Source organism: Ursus maritimus, unplaced genomic scaffold (genome assembly GCF_017311325.1).
Source record: "Ursus maritimus isolate PB19 unplaced genomic scaffold, ASM1731132v1 scaffold_29, whole genome shotgun sequence".
Classification (NCBI taxonomy): domain Eukaryota; kingdom Metazoa; phylum Chordata; class Mammalia; order Carnivora; family Ursidae; genus Ursus; species Ursus maritimus.
Genome location: NW_024425452.1, coordinates 31471877 through 31490340, shown reverse-complemented (window position 1 = coordinate 31490340; position 18464 = coordinate 31471877). Strand labels below are relative to the sequence as shown.

At 36.7% G+C, this 18464-nt stretch overlaps 1 pseudogene; it reads right to left on the bottom strand.

Moving 5' to 3' along the window:
• Positions 1-1776: 1776 nt before the first annotated feature.
• LOC103657502 lies at positions 1777-2197 on the bottom strand (annotated as a pseudogene).
• Positions 2198-18464: the final 16267 nt, after the last annotated feature.

Here is an 18464-nt window from a genome sequence, read left to right as displayed (position 1 = left end):
GCTAAGTGCCAGAACGTGGACGCATCCACTAACGAGCATGTAAAGACAAGAGTACCTGGGACAGCTATGGAGTACTCAAGACAGCTGCAGAATTGGGGCTAGTCTTATCCCCAACAGTAGGAGATATTGATGGCTGATGCCATGAGAGATTCATCAACACCCTCAGCAACAGGCATTGGCAGCCTGGGCACCAAACACCGTTACTTCTAGAATCATCTCCATAGCATGGCACTGGCAGCAAAGCTGTTATTTTTCATACCAGAAGGCAGTAGACAGACTGTATAGAGTCAGGGTAAAAGAGAAAGAAAATAGAACATAGGATGCCACTTGGTAGTTGAAAGAATAAATCTGCTGACTAGAGATGATATACAGAATGCTGTAACTATTTAGTAGACATGTAAGGGTGGTCTAGAGTTCTCACACAGTAAAATAGGAGCTGGGTCAGAGAAATACCAACTTGCAACAATCAAAACATTCTATTTTTATCCCCATGCTGGTGAGGCCTGAGAATTAAGAATTAATTAAGAAAGAATTGCATAATATTGAAACTGCTTGTATTGGAAGAGTCCTGGCTGGCCGTCTCTGTAAACAATGGAAAATCTCATTTAATTGAATTGGCTAAAGTTTGGTCCATTGTGAGAGGCTGTGAATTCGATAACCTATTAAGGTCATCTCCCTAATCACCACAAATGTCCTAATGAATACTGCATTTTTTTCACCTTACTCCCAAACATCAGAGCACTTTGGCTCAGTCCTAGTCAAGTTTTGTCATTTCCAAACTATATATTCTAGAGTATAATAAACATGCATCTTGATCGTAGCCATAACGATCATCCACTTGAATATTTTTAATAACAACAAATAATTTTTATAAAGGTAGCTCATATTTTTATAGCATGCTGGGTATTTCACAGTTTCTCCATGTGATGACGTTATCCTACAAGAAGAGGTAAGACATTTGGCAGATAAGGAAACAAATTTGTTGAATTAGCCAAGGACAAGCAATTACTGAATGATAAAACTGGGTTGAGAACTGACATCTCTGGGCTGCTAGTCCAAGCCAACTCACTGAACCATACCAGACCTCCTCCTCTCCGGCACCTTTTCCCAAACTTTGAGTCAATTCAACAAGCTCAAATGTCTTCCATACCCACTGTACCAAAAAATCTAAAACAATGAGCTTCATTAAGCTGTATTCCGGAGAAGCATTAGGTAGTGAAATCTGGGGGTTCAAATTCTTTTAAAGGAGAAGATGCTATTTTTCTTTGAGTTTTCAAACTTTGTTTTATTAGTGTCTAATGAAATGAATGCCAACACTGGTTTATTTGTTTCTCTCCTAGATGTTCTTACAAAACACTCAGTGGTGTTCTTCTCAAGCTGTAATGCTGTTCTTTCCATGAGTTGCACAACCCAACTACCCAGCCAGAAGACAGACAAGGTATCCCCCATAGAGGTCCAGTTACCCTGCCAGTTTATGCCTTCAGCACAAGGCATGACCACATTGTAATAAAAACTAATTCACTACCGGATAGAAATAGACAACAAGAGAAAAAAAGACTTTCACAATAGTTAGAATGTTTGTTCCTCCCCTGAGGAGACAAGTATTAAGGTTATTTCTGTGGTTGATCAGTCATACAGGCCCACACAGGCATACACACATACACATACCAATCTACTCCTCATAAAAATAATCTCATTAGCCTCAGTCAGGGGAATCTCTATAAGAATTTTTTTTCCCTAAGGCTTATGGAAGACACTGTAGCACAGCAAAGAGATTCAAACAACTGCATGTGGTGTTTTGAAATTCATCCCAATTGTAGGCTGTGAACTGCAGGCTGAAGAGACTGCCAAAGTCCAAGAGCTTCAACACTTGCTTAGTGTCAGGATCCGCTTCATTGATTGCCTGATCCAGGCTGAGACCTCAGGGACAGAATTATCTCTTCTTTCTCTCTCCTCCTGCAGCTTGATGCAGATACCGCTCACCAGATCTCTCTGATTGCACCCCTCGGACGTGTGACGTAGCCTGCTGTCTTGCTGCAGAGCTTCCTGCTGGGAATCATGGCCATCTCCCCACACATGGGCTTGCTGGTGTGGAAGTCATTGCTCAGACGAGGGTAGTGATGACCCGTGCCACCTGCTTCATGGTTTTGGTACGAACATAGCCCGTGTTGGTGCGACCCTGGTAAAAGAGCTCCATAGGACTTGTTTTTGGAGATCAGCTCAAGTAACTCAGTTGGATATAATTCTACCTAAAGTCAAGAATCACAGGAATGATAAAGATGTCCACCATGCCATGATATCTCGAAATTCCCAAAGTCTGTGTTACGTTTAAATGGTGTAAGAGTTTATACATCCCCAACACAATAGCAACTACACGAATGATATTATTTATAATTACATTCTCTTAAAAATGAAATGCCTTATAATGCTTCTTTTCCCTTTTGATATCCTTCAGCAGATGAATAAAATGATTCATATTAAATTTGTATTAGCTTCACATTATCACGGATTTTTCTTCTTTTTTGCTTCTTCATCCTTGTGGCTGTACTTTAATATAACTTCATTAAAGGGGCACCTGGGCACCTCAGTTGGTTCAGCATCAGACTCTTGATTTCCACTCAGGTCATGATCTCAGGGTTGTGGGATCCAGCCACACTTCACACGTCAGGCTACCCGCTTAGCAGGGAGCCTGCGTCTCTACTTCTCCCTCTCCCCTTCCCCTTCCCCCCAGCTCATGCATATTCTCTCTATAAAATAAATAAAATAAATATTTTAAATATATATATGTGTATATACATATAATATATTATGTAAATACACACACACACACATATATTTATATCTTCATTAAATTCAAGGGACAGTTTGGGTAATAAGATTTTATACATCCAAGAGTCCTCATATTGAACTCATCCAAAGAATGTAATTAATGACATTCTTTTTTTTTTTTTTAAGATTTTATTTATTTATTCAACAGAGATAGAGACAGCCAGCGAGAGAGGGAACACAAGCAGGGGGAGTGGGAGAGGAAGAAGCAGGCTCCTAGCAGAGGAGCCTGATGTGGGGCTTGATCCCATAACGCCGGGATCACGCCCTGAGCCGAAGGCAAACGCTTAACCGCTGTGCCACCCAGGCGCCCCAATTAATGACATTCTTAAAGCTTTGCAGGGGACACTGTAAAGCACATACAAATCTTTGGCCATCTTCATGATTATACTTAACAGAATTATCTCAACCAAAGTATCCAGGATAATGAGAAACTTTTTTGATCTATAACATTTTAAAGGACATTTTATATGGGAATGTAGAAATATATCATATATAGTATATATGCACTATTCACACACACACACATACACACACCAAAGAATATAAATTATTCTTTTAAAGGAACTTTCTCTTTGTTGTTTCCTGATCATATAAAAATAGTTTTACTGTGAATGTAATAAAACTGCCATTGGAGTCTATGTGAAAAATTCTCAAACTATTTTAGATAATACAGAACACAGCAGAAATTCATTAATATCATTTATCCTAATTTTTTATTCATTCAAAATCTCTTCGCCCTAATTCTTGAGCCACCTAAAGTTTTGAAGGCCTAAAATTTTAGTCCTGGTTTTTCACCCAGTAGCTCTTGAGGTTTTCATGGAACTCAAGATTGAAGAAAGAAATTGTGCAAGTAGAATTTCTCTTAGAACTGACTTCACAGGCATGTGGTGATTATACAGCAGAATTTCTGCCTAGGGATTAGGGGGAATATATATTAAAAATACAGCCTAGCTCTAGACAGCAACCATAGTAGAAGGTCCGCAAGCAGAAACAGGATCACTTCAATATCTCTTTTGCTCCCTCTGCTGGTTGGTTCATAATATAAAGAATGGGTGCTTTGATCTCTTTCCAGAAACGCTGATGCATTTTCATTGTACCAGACTTTCAAATTTGGGCGTCAGGAATTGTCTCTTTGGTTTGTTATGACTGAGTTGCTGAGTTTTTGCTTGTTTGATTATAAATGAGTGGGAAATATTCGGTGGAAAGAGATACCATGGAACTGGCAGTTCTATCAGATTAAAAGACCCGAGGTTATTGAGCATGACACAAAAGGGAATACAGGACATCCTCGCATTAAAATAAAATGACCTCAAAGAGGGTAAAAACACATATATAAAATTACTTAAAAATAAGGTAGACTACAACTAAACACTAAACTACATGTTGTAGACTTCAGAGAGTGGGGGAAATTCCAGGAACAAGGGACAGGAGTTGCCTTAAAACTCAAAAATGAGTGATAGAGAACACAAGCTAGAAAGTGACAGGAGTGGTTGTTGAGAGAGCAAGATAAACTATCACCAATACTGCAGTCTTTGACTTCTCCAACCAAGCACAACCTTCTTCCTATCCATGCTATTGTAAACAATAGCAATAGCAACAGGGGCGCCTGGGTGGCACAGTCGTTAAGCGTCTGCCTTCACGCTCAGGGCCGTGATCCCAGCGTTCTGGGATCGAGCCCCACATCAGGCTCCTCTGCTGGGAGCTGCTTCTTCCTCTCCCGCTCCCCCTGCTTGTGTTCCCTCTCTCACTGGCTGTCTCTCTCTGTCAAATAAATAAATAAAATCTTAAAAAAAAATAGCAATAGCAACAACAGCATTCTCATACTTGGCATAAGAAAATATCTATATTCCAAATTAAAACATGGGCATCCTCTCCTCAAAAGTGAATACCCACAATCACTCAGTCACCATAGCTGTCCCTGAGGGACAGTCAGTCCTTCTCTATCTAGTTCAGTCACAAGCCAGTTTTGATATGCTGCTACCTATGGATCAAACAATAAAGTTAATCATCAATAATACACTGTATTAAAAATACTAGAGAAAGACTAGGAAGAAGATATACTTGAGACTATTGGTCCTTCTTCACCAAGCCAAATCTTTCCTTCCACTTAAGGAACTCTGAGTCTATGATCTGATTCAAGATAGGCAAGTATGAGGGATCATAAATTTCCAATGTGGTGGGCTACCCATGCCACTGCCAAACCTAGAGGGTTTTTAAGTAGGACCTTAATGAGATATCAACAATTTCAGTTCTGGAATCCCCAGGATCAATTAGCCACTTCCAAAGTCTTCTGTATGTTAAACTTTATCATCACTCTCACCCTGCTGATTATCATGGGAACCACCTCACCTTGCTTTCAGTTGAGTGCTGCTATTTGGCCTCAGTGAACATGGAATGCCAATGTGTGTGGCGATATCATCCCAGCCTAGAGATGATAGCCACTGCAGTCTTTTTCAAGAATATTGCACTCCCCTCACTAGTGAATTTCTTAATGTCTAGTGAAGAATGTGTTTCCTATATCCTCTTGAGGAACAACACTGGGAGATACAAAATCTCCTTAAATTCTTTGGATTTCTCATTCTATGAGATACCATCTCTGGCTTTTTAACTTCATTTGGCACATTCCATCGATGAGTCCAGGTTTGAGGCAATCAGGCAAATAATCAGAACAATTTCTAGGTGCTTAAGCTAGGATGTTGAATCTATTTACTTCTACATTTATTGATGCATCTATTCATTCATTCAACAAATATTTATCCAGTTTTCACTAGGTATCTGACAGTATTTTAAGTACTGGAAATACAGCGTGAGTAGAGTAAACAAAACTCTCTGGCTTCCTGGAGTCTACATTTGATGGAATCCACAATAAACAAATATGTTAAGATATATAGTACATTGGAAGATGACTAGTTTAGAATGGCAGAAAGAAACAGAGCAGGTTAAAGGAAATTAGGGGCACTGTAGTGTGTAATTTTAAGTGGGAGGGATCAGATTAAGCAACTCTGAGAAAATGACATTGAGCAAAGTGAAGAAAATATCCAAGGGAAGAGTATGCCAGGCAAAGGGCACACCAAATGCAAACTTCAGGCTTGTGTAAGATCAGTGAGGAGGCCATGGTGCTAGAACAGAGTGAGCAACTGCGAGAATGATTGTTGGCATTATATTTTAGATAAACTCATAGTTTGGGAAATAAAAGAGAATATGAGTCCCATTTCCCTTTCTTTCAAAACTCAGTTTCAGATTTGTTAGTAAAGTGTGCTAAAACTTATCATTTTATAGTAGTAAATACTTCATGGCAACCAGCTTATCACTAGTTTTCTAAAATATATGGGTTAAATTAATAAGAGTAATCCAAAGCTGTTCTTTCCATCATAGTCAAATCTTAACAAGTTTATCAATTGTCTATTATGATTCTCCCTAATCACCACAAGCTATGAGAGAATTATCACCATGAGCTGAGTATGTATTACTAAATAGGAATATAATGCTAAGACTTAAGTGCCATGATCAAAGGTAATTAAAGTTTCTTTTCAAATAAAGCAGTATTTTCAAAGAGCTTGTTAAAAAGCCTGGCAACATCTTCTAACTTGTCAATAAACATATATTTTTTTAGTTTGGCTTTTCTATTTTTAATTGGCATGCTTTAAGAGAAACATCCAAGTCATAGTTTTTGAATGGGGAAATTAATTATTGATTGGCCTCAAGGCAAATAACTTAATTAAAGCTATATGCTGAGTACCTGGTTAGTTTAATAAATTGAATATAGAAACTCATTTCTTGTTTAAAAAATCTGTGGTTCATCTCAGTTATTAAAATAGATTATATTTTGTGGAAACAGTAATTTATACTATGGAATAAGCATTCATTAATAGTCAATAATATCAATAGCTTCATTTTTATGCAACAAAGCCTCATTGAATAAGTCAGAGCTGCAACCTTATGTTAATGGATGATGTGACAGAGAAATGACTTTTTCAATAAAGGTTTTCCAAAGGTAATCTGCTGATCTAGAACTCATCATTTATATCGAGAGATTAAGTAAATCAAGATGGAAATGACAGAACTTCTTAAACCCCATTTCAGTGGGAAGGTTAATTTTCACTTTATTAGTTGAATCTAGTGTATGTTTGCTATGTACCTGTCCCTAGCATTGTATTAAATTATTTACAAACATAACCTGGTATCGATATCATAAGAATACTATCAGGCAGGCATTATTATCCCCATTTTACAGATAAGGAAAATAAGGGCCCAAGTTAGGTGGACCTTCCTGAAATCATACATATAGAACTCTCTGATCCTACTTTACCACACCCCAAGCTGATCCTGTCACTCTCTCTGCCTCCTGGCACCAGAAGCATTTCCTTCAATGCCTTTATCACTTTCCCTTACCACCTTCCTACAAAGTTTCCTACATTTTTTTTTTTCAGGTTACTATTAAGAAATCCACTCACAACAGGAAACTATTCTGTTATGTTGTAAGCATTAAACTGGCCTACACTCTATTAAGGAATATAACAAACAAATGAGCAACTGCACATTCTAAGGATTTTAACTGTGAAATTTTCTTCATAGTCATGTTTGTTTTTAACAGAGCATAAAACATACAGCAATTCATATAGATATGTGGGAAGCAAATTTTTTTGCTTCAAATACTGAAGAAAACTCTTATGTATATAGTATATATGTTCATGTACAAAATATCATGAAACATAATATTAATGTTTTGGGTACAATAAATACCTAGGAGATTCTGATGCAATTTTCTCATGGTTTTCTTTTTTTTTTTTCCCCAAGATTTTACTTTTTTATTTGAGAGAGAGAGATAGCAAGAGAGAGCACAAGCAGGGGGAAGAGGGAGAAGCAGGCTTCCTGCTGAGCACAGAGCCTGACATGGGGCTCCATCCCAGGGTCCTGGGATCATAACCTGAGCCCAAGGCAGACGCTTAACCAAATGAGCCACCCAGGTGCCCTGCAATTTTCTCATGCTTATTGTAATAATTATATTACAACTAGTGTTATTCTTGAAAAGAAGATCTCTTAGTCTTCAAGTATTATTATTCTTATTAGAAATATTATTAAAATTTAGACATGATTTAGATATGTTGTTTATGTAGGTTTTAGATAATTAAGTAACTTTCAAATAATATTTATATTGGTTAATATTTTTTAAGAGGTCTACCTTAATTAGCAAGCCCTTAATGTATAATATGGATACATTAATTAATTTCAAACTTCTCGAATCTTAAAACTGTAATTTCACACAGTCCTATAATTTTCTCACATGCTAAGGAAACCTGTTCCGGCAACCTCATTCATTCCAGGAAAATTTTATCACTAAAAAATACACTTCCATAAAAGACAATCCACACAAAAACAGTTCTATTCTTTTTACACATGGAAATCAGTTTCTCTCCAAAAACAAAACCAAATGGAAAACCACTTTTTAGGTAAAAAATAATACATTTTTTAAAATTTAGTCAAAAGTTCTAATCTTTACATTAAATGTTTTCCATTGTCTCTTTGTAAAATCTTTAACCAGATCTAAGGATAGGACTTGCCTCCTGGTTTAATTATCCTGTTTAGACTCTTCAAATTTCCCTCGAGTGAATATAAGAGGTACAAAATTAAGGGCAGAACCTTCTGAGCTTCTTCATAGAGGTTTATCAGTCTCCTTTGGCTCTGTCTGTAAAGGACTCAGGATAAAAATAGACTAAACTGATGAATAAGGAAAAGGCACCTGGGGGCTAGCAGCTGCACGTGAGCCAGGATTAGGCAGGTGCCAAAAAGCAAGCTCACTACTGTGTTCACAACAATGTCTCTTATGTATCCAGCACTGCATGTGTTTTCTCATTTAAGCTTCCTAAGAAGTCTAAAAATTAGGCAGAGCAAGTATTTCTATCTCCCTTCCCCATGGGGAAACTGAGGCTTAAAGTGATTTGAGTGACCTGTCTGATGTTACCAGCAGTACCACAGCTTGACGCCAGGTCCCTAATTCCTGGTAGACTCCGTGCCAGTGCACTAGATGCCTTCTATGAGGGAATAAATAAATGGATAAACAGGTATATATCAAATAATCCTTTTCCTGTCTGGTAATAGTATCATACTCCACAGAGGCCTGAGCCCAAGTGACAGTGATGGTTAAATTAGCACTAAGATCGCAAGACTACTAGAAGAAGGAGCCTATGAAAGGAGGAACAGTAAGGACTTATGTGAAATTTTGAAGGTTTGCTATTAAGTGCATACTCAAGATACAATTGTGATGTCTTCATGATGAATTGATAGTTTTATGACTATAAAACTTTCAGTTTCATCTATGATCTCTGCTTTCATCTATTTACTTTGAAATATATATTGTTTGATAATAATACAGTCATGCTACTTTTCTATGATTTATGTTAACATGGTATATTTTTCCATCCCTTTATTTATTTAAGATGTGTCTCTTGTAAATCACATGTATTTGGATCTTATTTTGATATACTATCTCTATAATCTGACTTTCTCTGCCTTTTAATTGGATCACTTAGTCCATTTACATTTAATGTAATTACTAAGATAATTGGGTTTAAACCTACCATCTTTCTATTTCCTTCCTATTTGCCTTATCAGAGTTTTTTTCTTTAGCCTTTCCTGACATCCTTTGAGTGAAATGTTTCCAATATTTCTGTTTTGCATTACACTTCGTATTTTCTATGATCTATTTTTAGCTATGTCACTTTGCAGGAGTCTTTAGGTAATTTCTGTAGTAATTACAATATGCATCCTTAATTTCTCACAGGACACCTTGAATTAATATTATATCACTTCATAAATAGTGTAACAACGTTACAACGGTATGATTCCATTTACCTCATTCCATCCTTTGTGATATTATCCTCATACATTTTGCATCTAAATAAATTATAACCCTTACAGTTCTTTGTAATTACATTTGCTTTAGATAATCAATAGTCTTTTAAAGAAATATTTTAGATAGTCTTCTCTATTTACCATATATTTATTTTTCCAGTATACTTTATTCCTTATAGATATCTGACTTCTACCTGGGACATTTTTATTCCAGCATAAAGAACTTCCTTTAGTATTACAGTTGACCCTTGAACAACACAGGTTTGAACTGCATGGATCAACTTATATGCAGATTTTATACAGTACTACAAATGTACTTTTCTCTTCCTTGTGATCTTCTTAACAACATTTTCTTTTCTCTAGTTTACCTTATTGTAAGAATAGAGTATATAATACATATAACATACAAAAGATGGGTTAATTGACTGCTTATGTTATTGGTAAGGCTTCCAGTCACCAGAAGGCTATTAGTAGTTAAAGTTTTGGGGGAATCAAAAGTTTTACATGATATTTTTGACTATGCAAAAAGGTGCCCCTAACCACCATATTGTTCAAGGGTCAACTCTACGTACAGTATGAACTGCTGGTGGTAGGTTCTCTCAGCTTTCATATGTCTGAAAAAAGTCTTAAATTAACCCTCATTTTTGAAGACTATTTCTGCTGGGCATAGAATTCTAAGTTATCGTAGGTTTTTTCTTTTTCACCACTTTAAAGATGTCCTTCCATTATTTTCTGGCTTCTGTTGTTTCTGATTACAAATTGTCTTTATTCTTATCTTGTTCATCTGAATATATCGTCTTTTCCTTCTGGTTACTTTATGATTTTTCCCTTTATCTTTGGTTTTCAGCAAGGTCACTATGATATGTCTCTGTGTGGATTCTTTATATCTACCCTGCTTGTGGTTCACTGAGCTTTTTGAATCTGTGAAGTAGTAGTTTTAATCAATTTGAAAATTCTTGGCCATTATTTCTCAAACATGTGTCCCACTCTTTCCTCTCATTCTGGAACTCTAATTTCATGAATGACCATTTGATTTTGTCTCAGAGGTCTGATACTCTCTTTCTGTTGTTTTTTAAATTCTTTTTTCTTTCTGTACCTCAGTTTGGATAATTTCTACTGACATATTTTCTAGCTCACTAATTCTTTGTTCTGTTCTGTCCAATCTGCTGTTAATCCCACTGAATATTTTTCATTTCAAATATCATAGTTTTCAGTTCAAAACTTAGATTTGGCTCTTTTTTTAAAGTTTCCTTTTCTCTGTTGACATCCTTCATCTTTTCATCCATTTTGGCCACATTTTTTCTAAATTTTAAACACATTTAAAATGTTATTTTAACGTCCTTTTCTACTAATTCTAACATCTCTGTGTGTTTCTGTTTTTTATTTTTATTATAAACCATATTTTCCTGCTTCTTTTCATGTTTCTTAGTTTTTATTTTTTCATCTGTCATTGTGTAAGAAACAATAGTCAAGACTGAAACAGGTGGTATTTTCCACAGAAACAGCTCCCCTTTTCTTTGGCAGACATCTAGAGAGGTTGATCTCTTTGACCTAATAAGGAGTTGAACTCCATTGGGGCTGATTTTCTACTTCAACTGGTTTTAGTTCATTCCTAGCTTTAAGTGTCTTAAGGATAGAATTAAGTGTATCCTTCCACAGGGATTTGCAATATAAGTACCTCATGAAATCACTTGTTTTCCAGCCTAGCTCCTAAGTTTCCATGCAGCTGTTTATTCAGCAAAAATCCTATGGAAGAGTGTTGGAAGGTGGGGTGGATAAGCTCTGTGTTTGTATCTCCATGGGATTCCAATCTGCCACGATACCACACTCATAATCATTGAAAGTTCAATGGGATTCATAGCTCTTTCATGGCTTTAAAGAAAATACATTCCTTTTTAGTTTACTCAGTTTAGTTTTCTCTTCATTGTTATGTCATAAGCAGTGATCTTTTGTAGCCCCCTACATTTTAACTGAAAGCAGAACAAACTATAAGAAATGTAAAGGACATTCAGTTAGGCCTGAGTCAGTTGTAAAGGATTTACAACTTAGGCAGGAATTGTTATATGAATAAGAGTATACTTTTCCTTTTAAATGGATTGATTGAGTAAAGAGAAACCTAGACTACACATAAAGAATATCTTACATGGCATTACCAAAAGAGGTCATAGCTATTCTGTTCTTAGATTTTGCAAAGAGACAAATTCCTTTTGGTCTTGAATCATCCAGATATTCCATTGTTTTGAAACAGGGATAGATGTGGTGGCCACTTAAGGTCTTTTTCTGTCCCATGGTTCTAGAATTGACAAATCTCTTTCATCAAAAGCCCTGATAAATGGTACATGAATGAAAAGAAAGACTGTCAAAAAAGCAGTGTGGAAGAGTGAAAGATGAAAAGAATTACCAATTATTTTTAAATAACATAGGAGGAAAAACAGGATGATAATAGCCATCATAATACATTTATGAGTAGTTACTGTACAGAGGGAACTGTGTATGCTTTACAAATATATTCATTTTACAGAGTAGGAAATGGAGGTTCACAGGAATTAAGTAATGTGCCCAAAGTTATAAAAAGTGACCAAATCAGAATTTGAATTGAAGCCTGCCTAATGCCAAAATATTATTTTTTTTACCACTAAAATGTACTGTCTTCCTAAAACTTTAATGAACACTTAATAGATATCCTTAGCTCTGGCAGTTACAATCAATGGTATATATTTAGAGGATGATATTGCTTCAGTAAAAGCAAAGATCCTAACTGATATCTGGTACATCTATTTATACCAGCTTTACAATATTAGATTACATTTTTGTATTTTGAAAAAACTACTGTCCTAAGACTTAGTAACAGTTTGTTTCATTATTTTTTCTGAATATCTAAATTTTTATTTCTTTAAGATTTTATTTGTCAGAGAGAGAGAGAGAGAAAGAGAGAGAGCACAAGCAGGGGGAGTGGCAGGCAGAGGGAGAAGCAGGCTCCCCACTGAGCAAGGACCCCGATGCGGGACATGATCCCAGAACCCTGGGATCATGACCCAAGCAGAAGGCAGACTCTTAACTGACTGAGCCACCCAGGCATCCCTTAATATCTAAACTTTTAAAAGGAAATCTTATTCCCAATGATTCAGAGCTTTGTGAAGAAAACATAACCTAGGATATAAAATTTCACATGCAAATGGAGGAGAAAAAAACAGAACAGAAAATATATGTATTTCAGAGTCTAAATATCCAAGGGGAAAAAAATCCCTTTAAGAAGACCTCCTTCACTATTAATGACACTGGTGACCAGCTTAGGTCAATGGCATGCAACTTAGGCAAGAGAACATATGTCCTCATGCATGATAATTCCTTGGCATCTCACCCTCCTTGCACTTCTCTCTCTCTCTCTCTGCCTGGTAACAATATTTCTTCAGTCGGATACCTTTCCTTATCTATTTTTCTCTTCAAGTTCATTATTCTTTGCATGACTTTACAGTTTCCTAAGCCTCCTCCAAGTCATAATCACTCCTTGTTTGGACCTTCCATCTTTTAGATGTTCATCAGTGCCTCACAGTGCTTGGCAATATGTAGGTTTTAGTCATTAAACATGACTTAGGACTATACACAGTTTGAAACCTGCACATGCAATCAGATGAACTGGGGGGAGAAAGAAACACATGTGTAAAAATATGGGAGGAGGTGTAACCCTTGGGAAAATAAAATTTTCATGTGCCAATCTGTTACTCATAGCAACTTCTCCACACAACCTATAAATTATTGTCAAAGGATTTTACTTTATTTTCCTTGGAGATAACAGTTTCTAAATTGTTCAGACATGATTCAGGCTACTCATAATTTTTATCTGAATTCATTAGATGACAAACTAATGAGTCAAATCATCATTATTATTTCTTTCCATCAAGTAAAAGCTGGTAGTTTCCTGGATAAGAGGGTGGAGAATAGGAACAAAATGCCAGGTAGTATTTATGTAGGATAAAACAAAATAGCTTTACTATAAATAATAATACTTAAAACAGTTTCCCTAAATCAATTATAAGCCAAAATTGGCTATATAGACATCACTGACTGTACATAGCAAAGAGACAGTAGAACAAGGTAATCAAGTTAAACAGTAGTACTAATATAAGTGATTGGTTTACATCTGAGTAAAGAAGAATAAAAGTCATTCATACTCAATTTTATAATGGCAGTTATAAGTAAGCACAAAGATAGGAAAACACTTTAATCTAAACCCCAAAGTAACATTTATTACAACTCAGATGCATCTTGTGGGTGGAAGTGTTAAAAGGTAAGAACAGCTCTTCTATTAGATCTGGCAAGTGTGATATTAATTTAAGAGTGCAACCCAGAATCTATAATTGCTTTTGAAAAGGACAGGTAGTAGAGAACATTAACTGTCAACAAACATCCGCTAAAAGAGGTAATTAACATCACGCTCATGGAACTCAAAATAGACATAAGATCAGCCATGTAGCAGCACAGTATATGTTTTGCTGGGACATTAGACCAACTTAGCCTTGTCTGAAAATTTCCCTAGTTAAACTCTGCTGGTTTATAATCTAAATTATCTGCTTCATAAAAGTGTCAGATGTCAAAAGTTCACACTAGTGGGATGATTTTAAAAACAGAGGTCATTGGAATATTTGCAATCAAATACCAGGTGTCACGTATCCAAAAATAACCTAGTAACAGAAAGGGAGAAATAACTAAACAGTCAAAACAGTCATCACAGAAAGCCCTAAAGCAATCTTATAAAGGAAACCACTCAACAACTACTGGCTATGATTTTTAAACACCTTTTCAACAGATTTGTAGAATAGAGCTTCAGGACCCATCTTTGAAAGTAGACAGTTACACTCAGAACAGAAAGAAAAGTCAGGTGACTGTTGACAGCCAGTCAGGAATAGGAGAGAGAAAAACCATAAAAAGAACACTAAGAATACAAGCATGGGAGCTGGAGTCCACTTAGTTCAAGCAGCAAACTAGACTATTACTAATCCTGACTCCTTTGTTCTTGTTGCATTTGTAATGCATTGGATTACATTCACTTTAACGTGTAGATAAACGCAATAAGAGTCTTTTAAGAGAGTAAATTTAGAAAGAAGAAAACTGGAGAAACCCGGGACAGCAGATGTCTAAAAATCTCTTGAGAAGGAGGAGAAATGGGGCACTAGAGAAGAAAAAATGGTTCATTATTGGGAAGCTGGAGATAATGAAAGCAATCAACCATTTTACTTTTTACACCTAGGACACTTTCTTGCATTTAATATTCAGATGGCTTCTAAAAATTCCTGAAAGATTTGTTTCTCCTCAGAAATCATGTGTCATGGTCAGCTGAGAATCCCAGATAGTAAGGCCCACTTCAGTCTTCCATTAGACTATTTTCATATGCATCTGTACATATATTTAATTGGAGATCTAAAGGAAATATACACGAGTGTTACAGATTTAAAACTGCAGCATGTGGACATGATACTTTCATCATAATGTCAATGTTAATTTATATATACTCTTTGAATTTTCTGTTCAATTACATTTGTTTCTTCATTCAGCATAAAGGTGGAGATTAAAAATTAGTATATACTCAACATACTCAACATCATTAGTTATTAGGGAAGTACAAACCAAAACCACAATGAGATACTGTCCAGGATGGCTATAATTTAAAGAAAGAGGGAAAGAACAAATGTTGGGGAGATTGTGGAGAAATTGGAATCCTCATGCATTTCTGGTGGGAATGAAAAATGGTATTGGTCATTGTGGAATTTGACAGTTCTTCAAAAAGTTAGAGTTACCATATGACCCAGCAATTCTACTCCTAGGTACAAACCCAAGAAAGCTGAAAATGTGTTCACACAAAAACTTGTACATGAATATTCATGCTGACATTATTCATAATAGAAAAAGTATAAATAAGTCAAGTGTCCATCAATTGGTGAATGAATAAACAAAATGTGGTACATATAGCAGAGTATTATTCAGTACTGAAAGATGCTGCAACATGGATACTTGATAATACTGTTAAGTAAAAGAAGCCAGACACAAAATGCTATATATTGCATGATTCCACTTATGGAATGCCCAAATTAGGCAAATCCATAGAAACAAAAAGTAAATTGGTGGTTGCCAGAGGATGAGGGAGAGAAGAATTGGGTATAGGGTTTATTTCTGGAGTGATAGAAATGTTCTAGAGGGCGCCTGTGTAGCTCAGTTGGTTAAGCATCTGACTCTTGATTTCAGCTCAGGTCATGATCTCAGGGTAGTGAGATCAAGCCCCATGTCAGGCTCCACACTCAGCAGAGTCTCCTTCTCTCTCCCCCTCTTCCTCGGCCCCTTCCTCCTGCTCAAGCTTGCTCTCTCGCTCTCTCGCTCTCTCTAAAATAAATAAATCTTAAAAAAAAAGAAACAAATGTTCTAGAATTAGTGATGATAGTTGCACACTATTATGAATATATTAAAAGCCATGGAAGTGTGTACTTAAATGCAGTTAAAATGGTAAATGTTATGTGAATTTTGTTTCGGTAAAAAAAAGAAGAAATCAGTATATGCTTATTGTTTCCACGCTATCATTTACTAAGCCCACTGTGCTTAAATGTTCCCACAGATAAATCCATTCAATAAGTGAATAAATTAATGTTCAACTCTCTGATCTGACCAGCAGGATTCCTCTGAATACTTCACAGTGTTTCAATTGACAGATGAATACATTTTACTTCATTCCACCTGATACAAGATTTAAAGGGATGTAAAATTTTAATGTAGAACATTTTACCCACATGATAATAATCTACCATCCACTTAGATTCCTTTTGGCAGAGGGCAAACTTTATCTCTAATATTTCATGTAGTCTTAGAAACAGAGGACTAAAAGGTAAAACTCACAGACTGATTTCATATAGGTCTAGTATAGTCGGTCAATATTTATTGCCCCACCTATGCAATATATTTCAAAGGCGAGCATCTCGGAGTAGTTAAGAATTTTCTAAGCAGGACACTCCAGTTCCCCTTCTGTAGACAGGTACTTTACTTCCTTCAAATTTTAAATCGTCTTTGAATTTTTTTAGAAAGGGACTCTATTGTTGGATTTTCTAAATCTTACTGAGACAAAGAATTAAATGTTAAAACATGATCTTAAGGTTAAATGGATATAGTATTTAATAAGAGTTTAACTTTTTAGTTAAACAATAATGGTGATCAGTTAACAATTCATTACCAATGGCCAAAAAACATTACCTTAGTTTGTGCTTTTTTTTTTAAGATTTTGTTTATTTGAACAGGGGGGAGGGGCAGAGGGAGAAGTAGAAGGCAGACTCCCCTCTGAGCAAGGAGCCCAATGTCAGACTTGATCCTAGGACCCCACAATCATGACCCAAGGCGAAGGCAGATACTTAACCAATTAAGCCACCCGAGGGGCCCCTTCGTTTGTGGTATTGAAAGTCACAGATGGTGAGAGTTATTCATTTTGCCAAATGAATAGAAGTCCAGTGTTACAACTTTATCTGCATGCCCATAGCATTTTTTCAGCTTCTTCAGGATTATGAGGCTAAGTCACAAAGCAAGATATCCCCATGTTGGAGCACGTTATACACTGGTAAACTGGGGATATACCATGTCCCCATCTCCTAAGTAATGTCTGTATTCAGAACACCTCTCTGAAGCCCATATTTCACTCTACAAAATAAGGAGTTGAGCTTAGAGACATTTTTTTAATAGAGATTTTATTTATTTATTTGACAGGGACAGCCAGCAGAAAAGGACACAAGCAGGGGGAGTGGGAGAGGAAGAAGCAGGCTCCTAGCGGAGGAGCCTGATGTGGGGCTCGATCCCAGAACGCTGGGATCATGCCCTGAGCCGAAGGCAGACGTTTAACGACTGCACCACCCAGGCGCCCCTAGAGACATTTTTTTTCCAGCTCAAAAATTCAACAGCTTTTTGAATGAAAGGGAATTGAGTGGAAGGCTAGGAGTGTAGCTCTCGGAATGGATCTGTTTTGCTGATACAACTTCAGAGGACTTGGAGGATATTTTTTGAAAGAATTGTGAGCTCAGCTATCAGCTGACCTGCTGAAAGCTGCTGCCAAAGAGAGCTTTGGCTGACAGGACCAGCTGCCACAGTCCAGGGCCATGTCCATGCTAACTGAAGTGAGCCAGTGCTGGGGTTCTGCCAACAGCTACCATTTGTAGGCACAGGTGTGAGCCTGCGGTTACCTTACGGCTCTGAGGTGTCCAGCCCTTGCCATCTTAGCATGAGTCACTCCTTAAAATACAAGTGAGAAAAGAGAGTGCCAGGTTTTGCATTTATTTCTCGAGTAGAATGAACAGAAGTTTCCTACCAGTAAACACTGTGGTCCCCAGAAGATGTGTACAAGAGAAAGTAGACGGATCTGTGAAAATCTCCCCAAGCCCATAGACCCTAGCATGTTGTTCCCAGGTGCTTCTTTTCAAATGGCTCACAGAGTGGGACCATGAAACAACCATGCCACAGTAGCACAGACAAAAACCAAGGTGGAAGCTGTAACACTTCCCAAAGAAGAGCCTAGACAAAAGAAAGTAGAAGTTTTCCCAGAAATAATGAGCCAACTTGCTCCAACAAACAGTATTAGTCTCAAGGCACTCCCAACTCTAGAAAATGTGAAACAAAATGGAATGATGATTCAGGCCACCATCTTATGTTCTGCTGACCATGTGGTTGGCGAAACTGCAGAATGAAGAGATGTTTTTGAAACTCAGACTTCCCAAGCTAACTGGGACCTCTAAAAAGTAGAAGTCAAGAAAAGGATGTAG